Consider the following 7,632-nt stretch of genomic DNA (forward strand, 5'->3'; position numbering starts at 1 on the left):
CCCCAAAACAAAAATAAAAACAAAGCAAAAACAAAAACAGAGAGAGAGAGAGAGACCAGATATTTAAATCAACTGGTTTTTTAACAACAAAAAAAATATTCTTTGTATTGTTTCTTTGAACAGCAATCCACTCTCCCACAGCTTGGAAGTGGCAGTTCCATCTAGGAAGAAACAGAACCTAGAGGCCTGGGTTGTCAGGACAAAAGGGCCGAAAACAGGAAGGGGAAATTGAGTGCCCCTCTCCTGCCAGATGCTACAAACCCTCCACAAATTTTTCCAGTGTGTCCCCCTTGGTGTCCCCGACCAGGGACAACTCACTGGACAGGACCTTCCTGATGGGGGTGCTCAGCTGTGGGAGCATTGTACTCTGTTCAGGGTTCCCCAAGTGTCCCTGATCCATGGAACTGGCCATGGAGAGCCAGTTTGGGGAGAGACATGGTGAGGCGAAGGCTGGGAATGTATCCCTGGGGGACTGGCTGGAATGTGGTCGCTGGGACTGGGGCCCTGGTGACTGGACAGGGGCTGGAGAGCTCACCTGGTTACTGAGGGATGTGGCCATATGCTGGCCGGGGAGGTTAGAAGCCTGTGGCTGTCCTGAGAGCATGTGCTTCTGGGGGCTCATGGGGTTTGGCTGGCCCCAGCACCCCATCTCCTGCTTCATCTGCTGTTGCTGCAAGATCCGCTGCTGCAAGGCCTGCTGAATGTTGGGGGTGCCATCGGGCTGCCCAGGAGCCCAGGCTGCCCCAGCTGCTCCAGCTGCTCTGCCAGCTGGGCCATAGAACTACCCTGCATGGGAAGATGCTGAGGCATCGACTGGGGCTACATGGCTGGGGGGTAGCCTCTGGGTCCCTGTGACTGCTGGAACTGGCCATGCCCAGCCATGCCCCTGGTCAGGCCTGCGCCCCCTTGTTGTTGTCACTTCTGCTGTTGCTGCTGCAGTAACTGCCTTCTCAGCATTTCTCTGTCATGTTGGGGTTGTGCTCTGGGTTCATGATGTTCAGTGCCTAACCCTTGGGGTTCAGGCCTCCCATGGACGGCTGAGGTGGTGGCATCCCAGGCCAGGACACAATGGCTTGCATGGTGTTCAAGTTCTGTAGGCCGGGCTGTGAGTGCAGGCTGGGCTGGGGCTGCAAGCCCAGCTGGTTGAACACATACTTTGCTGCTTAATGAATGCACCCATGAGCTGCGGGTTGGATTTGAGGATGTTCAGCACTTGCTGCTGCTGCTGCTGCTGAGGGGAGCTGGGTGACTTTAGGGTCCGCAGCAGGTCCTGCAGGGCACTAGGCGATATGCTCCGGGGCAGCTGCACACTGGTCATACGCTGACCCGCCACTGCTGTCTGGGTCTGAATGGGCATCGCTGCCTGGGACATGCCTGCCATCTGCTGCTGCGGGGGCAGGGGGCCCTGCTGCCACTGGCTCTGTGGCATACTGGACATGACAGGCCCGCTCACCTGGCTGGGGCGCGGCTTGTTCAAGCCCACAGGGGCCATCTGGTTCACTGGGGTCCCCATGCCCGTGCGCCCTGGGGGCATGGAGTTGTTGATATTGACGCGGTACAGGTGCTGCTGCTGCTGGGCCTCCCGTTCAATCTGCCGCGCGGCCTCCACCGCCGCTGGTGGGGGCTGCGCAGGGGGGGGGGGGGGGGGGGGTGGAGGGACCGGCACCTGGGTAGTGGGCTTCCCTGTGGACACCGTGGTAGGGGGTTGAGTCCGGGCCACGCTAGGGAAGCCAGCTGGTGACATGCTCACTGGCAAGGGCTGGGGCTGGGTTGGGGGCTGTGGCATCTGTGGCGTGCTGGGCTGCTGCGTGGGGGTGCCAGGTGGTGCTGAGGTAGGAGAAGGCAGGCTCTGCTGAGGCATGTTGCGGGTGTTCATGGTAGCCATCCGCTGGCGCATGAGCTGGGCCTGCTGCTGGCGATGAAGGATCTGTTCCTGGCGGAGCTTGTGTTTGATGTTGAGGCAGAAGGGCGCTGGGCATTACATTAGTCACCGTGATTCAGAACTGACTCAGTCCAACGTATTTGGCGGTTATTTGTTCATGAATTTAGTAAATGTGGAAAGTTTGCACAATGAGTGACCTCTAAATCAGAGCCGGAAGTTTCTGAGGTACCCTGATGCCTCAGGAGTTACCAAAGAGAATCTGATAAAAAACACACACACAAAGGATTGAATTGTTAAAGCAAACTCTTAGGAATCAAGGATCTTACTGGTTCCAAGACGAGTAGAAGAACCACAATGCTCAGGCAAAACCTGCTTTCAGAGAGAAGCCTCATACCTTTACCTCAGCACTCCATCACGAAGAAACATCTGATTTTGCCTTAGCTTGCCAGTTTAAGCAACGCCTGTGAGACATTGCTTACATAGTGGTGGTAGTTGTACTCCGTGGAGTCACTTCTGACTGTTAGCGACCCTCCATAGGGTTTCTGAGGCTGTAAATCTTTATGGGAGCAGAAAGCCTCATCTTTCTCCCCTGGAACAGCTAGTAGTTCTGAACTGTTGACTTGAGGTTAGCAGCCTGACTTGCAACCCCTACACTACCAGATCTCCTTACAGCTTACTTAGTGGGGGTTATAAAACATCTCATTTCTTACCCATGAATTCTCTAAACAGCCATGCTCTCATAAATCCACAGATTCCAAGTTTATTTATAATAAATAAGCAAGATAGAGCTGGTGAAAAATATCAAGCCATTTGCCATCATTGATTCTGACTCATGTCAATTCTGTGTTTCAGAGTGAAAATTCTGCTCCAGAGGGGTTTTAATGCCTGTGATCTTTCAGAAGATTGCCAGACCTTTCTTCTGAAGTGCCTCTGGGTAGATTTGAATCACCATCTTTTTGAAAACTGGGCTAAACTATAATCTCTGGGATCAGATTACCAAGTCTTTTCCTACAGAGCCACTGGGCACCTGGTGTGTCTCTTTACACTTTGGAGTGTAAAATGACACCTTGTTCTTATCAGGAAGGAACAGAGACTTTAAGCCTAGAGTGACTATCTCAAAGAAATCATTTCACTATTATGTAAGACTGAGAAACTGGTTTTTGAAAATACCTGTGAAATCAAGATACCATTGTTTGCCAAAATAACCAGCAAATTCCACACCTAGCAACTAACTTCAGTATAGGTGAGGGTGCATGGTACAAATGTGTCTGTTCATTAATTACATTAATCATGACTATGTATTAAGGTTCTATTGTTGTTATTTACCCTTGAGTCAATTCTGACTCATAGTGACCCTGTGTAGGGTTTTGGCAGAGTGGCTAGTGAGCATGAACACCTGACCTTGCGATTCAAACCAACTTTGCAGTTCAGTGCATTAACCCACAATGCCACACCAGGACTCCTACTACACCATTAGTGCTCCTTTAAGTCTAGGTTGTGGTTGTTGTTGTAAAGTGACATTGAGTTGGTTCTGACTTATAGTGACCCTGAACAGCCAACTGTGATGGTCAAACAGATTTTGCAGTTCAGTGCATTAACTCACAGCACCAGGTGGTCTCCATGAATTCTGTGAGCTGTTATAGAGAATTAAGAGTGTGGCGCTGTGGGTTAACGTGTCAGACTGCAAAACCATTTGAACTGCAAGGTCATCAGTTCAAGCTCACCAGCCGCTCCTCAGAAACCCTATACAAGGGTCGCTATGCGTTGGAACCGACTCAAAGGCACTTAACAACAACAGCAACAACAAAAGGGACAATGCAACTCTTAGTTCCGAGTGGCTAATTCTGAGGAGGGCTGTACAGACAGTCTTAAGGACAGAGTCCTAACACAGGAGGAACCAGTTCTGAGTGGCTGGTGGGCAGAGAAAATCTGCACATATAGTCAAGAGAAACATATGACCTAGCCTCAACAGAACAGAGGAAAAGAGAGGCACTGGATGTTCTGAATGCAGAGAATGGTGCAGAGACTAAAGCTTGTATTCATAACCTGGCATGAGTAGCCACAGACGTTTTGACCTACCTCTTGGTGGTTAAGGTGAAAGAGTGAAGTGCCACAGAAGTGACTGGTAAGAAAAAGAGGTGTGGAAAGGTAAAGACTGGGTCTACTTCCAGCTGGGAATTGGATTTATGCTACATCTTGGCAATTAGTGATAAAGGTGTGGTGTGTCCACCTTGCCTCTTTACTAGATAGCATGGCAACTCTTAAGGTTTTTTACACTGGATCCCTGTTTATATCTTTGATCTGGCTGAGGGGTGCACCAGTCATGGAACAGATTTCCTGTGTAAATTCTGCATATGGTGTGTGTATTGGCAGCAAATCTGCCTTGCTTTCATGCATTCACTGCATATGGTGCATGTGTGTGTGTGTGAATGTGTGCGGAAGAGGGATTGGCATTATTGGTGTCTCAGAGAAAATGAATGAGGCAGGAAAGGTTCCATTCTGATATGAAAGGCAGAAAGGTGGGAAGAGGTGGTAAAGATAAGAAGCAAATTCAGCGTCTCACAGGGATCTGACACTAGCGTCTGGTCATCTTTATGTTATAGATGTTGACTTCAGTTCACAGATCAAATAAGGTGATTGCACACATACAATTTATAGATTGCCATATTCAGTGCTGAAATCTTTATTTTATTTTTTAAGATGAGATGTGTTCTGATATCAAAGATTGTAGAAAAATTGACACATTTGAGTTACAGTGTTGGAGGAGAATATTGAAAGTGCCATGGGCTGCCAAAAGAACATATAGATCTGTGTTGGAAGAAGTGCAGCCAGAGTGCTCCTTGGAGGCCAAGATGGCCATACTTCGTCTCTTATCCTCCGGACATATTGTCAGGAGGGACCAGTCGCTGGAGAAGGATATCATGTTTGGTAAGGTGAGGGTCAGAGAAAAAGAGGAGAGGGATTGGCAAAGTGGCAGCATCAATGGGCTTAAGCGTGACAATAATTGTGAGGTTGGTCCAGGACCGGGCAGTATTTTGTTCTGTTGTGCATAGGGTCACTATGAATTGGTACCAAATCGATGGTACCTAACAACAACAACAACAACAATAAAACCCACCAGAACCATCAAAACAGACTGGAACTTTCCCATGGAAAGTTTGAACAGCCCATGGATCTTGGCTTACAGGTTTCTGTTCTGAAAGCAAAAGCTATTTAGGGGTACCCAACCCACAGACATACCTAAGGAACAATTGCCTAGAAACTCATGTGAGGTTAAATTGACAATCAGCGCTGGCATTTCTTGTGACAGAGCTGCCTATTGGGTAAATAATACGCATTTTATAAAAACATTCATAAATGTAAATTCGTATAAGAGACTGAAATGGCTCCTTAGGGTTAATTCAAATACATATTAACAACACTTATGAGTAGTAAATAGCATGCACTTTTAAAATCTGCTCAATGTGTATTTACATAATAGCCTGTAAGAGTTCCACTGTCAAGTAAATAATACTGTAGTTGCCCTTAAAAGTCTTTAATTACCTCCAGTATTTGCAAAGTACACTATAATGGATTTCTGGTTTGTGTCAGCACTATACTCTCTTCTCAAATGTGTTCCTTTTCTTTTCTTTTCTGGTTTCAAATACATGTATACTTATGAAAATAACTTTAAATTGGCATTGAAAGGAAACCACCTATCTAAGTAGAATGGCCTTGAATAAGGTGTTATGTGTGTGAACAGAAGACTTTGAAAGTGAGATGGCAAAATCACATCCATAAAGAACATCTTATAAATGAAAACATGTAAGCAAAAGGGGAGAGCACCTGAGGGACGAGGAGGCAGTCAACCTTGGGCAGGCTACGCATTGGTGAACCAGATCAATGTTTCTGCTCCTTCCCTCTTCGCTGTCCCGTGACCTCGTGTCTGTCAGCTCCATTGTCTATCCTGTCACTGTATCACAGGCATCAGACTCAGGCAACTATGGCTCCTGGTTTCTCTTACCAACTAGTTTCTTGATTTTTTTTAAATAAAGTGGGAAATGCTGGCAGGGGACTGGAAGGCAGGGAGAGGTATAACTAATTGTCACCGAGTTAATTCTAATGTATATGGCAACCCCATGTGCTTCAAAGTAGAATGGTGATCCATAAGGTTTTTAAGGCTGTGATCATTTAAAAGGAGATCATCAGGTCTTTTTACCAAAGAAACTCTGAGTAGATTTGAACTGCCAACTTTAAGTTTAGTAACCAAGCACTTAACCATTTGTACCCCCAGGAACTGTGAAAAAGGTATAAATAAATAAGATTTCTTCCTCTCTTTCTCTGCTTCAGGCATATATCCACACCCCTGCCTACATCTTTTAGATCTACCATGGTTCCTAGCATCCACCTGGGACCTTTGGTTTCAAGCACACTCCGTCTTCCCTCTAGTCCTCTAGGTGACAGGAGTTTACTGAAGCTGGTAATCTCTGTATTGTCTCATCTTCTCGTGGTTGACTTTCTAGTTCTTTGAACCCCTGGTACAAAAATTCTCCATATTAAATGTTCCCTATTGAAGTAATGGACTTCTGGTGTGGCACTGTAGGATCAACACTGGACTGTGAACCACAAGGTCGGTAGTTCAAACTTACCAGCTGCTCCTCAGAAACCCTATACAGGGTCACTATGAGTTGGAGTCAACATGACAGCAGTTAATAACAACAACAACAGCATTGAAATACCAGGTGGGCTATGTTTTGTTCACAGGATCTCTGACTAATAAAACTGGCATTGGTAATCTCTCTTCTCAGAAAAAGTTGTCCATGGGGTGAACTAAATGTAGTCAGCCGAGAATTATCTTCTTTCCTAATCCCAGCAAAATTTCTGCAGTGGATTTTCATTGGACCTGATTTGTTTTTGTGAAATGCTGTCAAGTCAGTTTTGACCCACAGCAACCCTGTATAGGATATAAGGTAGGTCCTATTGGGTCTGATAGGACCTACATCATGTCTTTGACTTTTGAAGGAAAGGAGGAAAATTTGTATGTAGACAGACGAGAGGTTGGTCTAGATATTCACATTCAACTGCTTAAAAAGACAGCACTACTCTTTGTTCATTCATATAATAGCTGTTGTATTTAACCAATCCAGGTCTTGTCTCAGTATTCTGACATATCCAGCTTTCAAAGATATGACTTTTGCTCCTTGCTTGCTCCCGGAACACAACTGTTAGACTACAGAGTGAGAGTTGGAATGGACTTCAGGACATAGTTGTTGTTGTTGTTATTATGTGCCGTGGAGTCGGTTCCGACTCATAACGACCCTGCACAGGGTTTCCAAGGCTGTTAATCTTTACGGGAGCAGAACGCCTCATCTTTCTCCTGCAGAACTGCTGGTAGTTTCGAACTGCTGACCTTACGGTTCGCAGCCCGATTCGTAACCACTACTCTACCAGACATAGTGGGTAATAGAAATCGGCGCAGAGGTGGTAGAAGGGATTTTGATAAAATGAAGAATATGTGTCAACTTAAAAAAGAAAACAAAACAATTACCATTGAGTCAATTGTGACTCATGGTGATGTCGTGTGTGTAAGAGTCAAACTGTGATCCACAGAGTTTCAAGGGTTGATTTTTTCAGAAGTAAATGGCCAGGCTTTTCTTTCAAGGTGCCTCTGAATGGACTCTAGTTGACAACCCTTCGCAAATGGTAAGTACTTAACAATTTGTGCCACCTAGGAACTTCATGTCTTGAACTTCTTGTTGTTGCTGTGGTTA

The 7,632-nt window shown here is 46.2% G+C and overlaps 1 pseudogene; it reads right to left on the bottom strand.

Annotated features, from left to right (window-relative positions):
- Window positions 1–253: 253 nt before the first annotated feature.
- LOC102815507 lies at window positions 254–1,975 on the bottom strand (annotated as a pseudogene).
- Window positions 1,976–7,632: the final 5,657 nt, after the last annotated feature.

This window comes from Chrysochloris asiatica, unplaced genomic scaffold (genome assembly GCF_000296735.1).
Source record: "Chrysochloris asiatica unplaced genomic scaffold, ChrAsi1.0 scaffold00014, whole genome shotgun sequence".
Taxonomy (NCBI): domain Eukaryota; kingdom Metazoa; phylum Chordata; class Mammalia; order Afrosoricida; family Chrysochloridae; genus Chrysochloris; species Chrysochloris asiatica.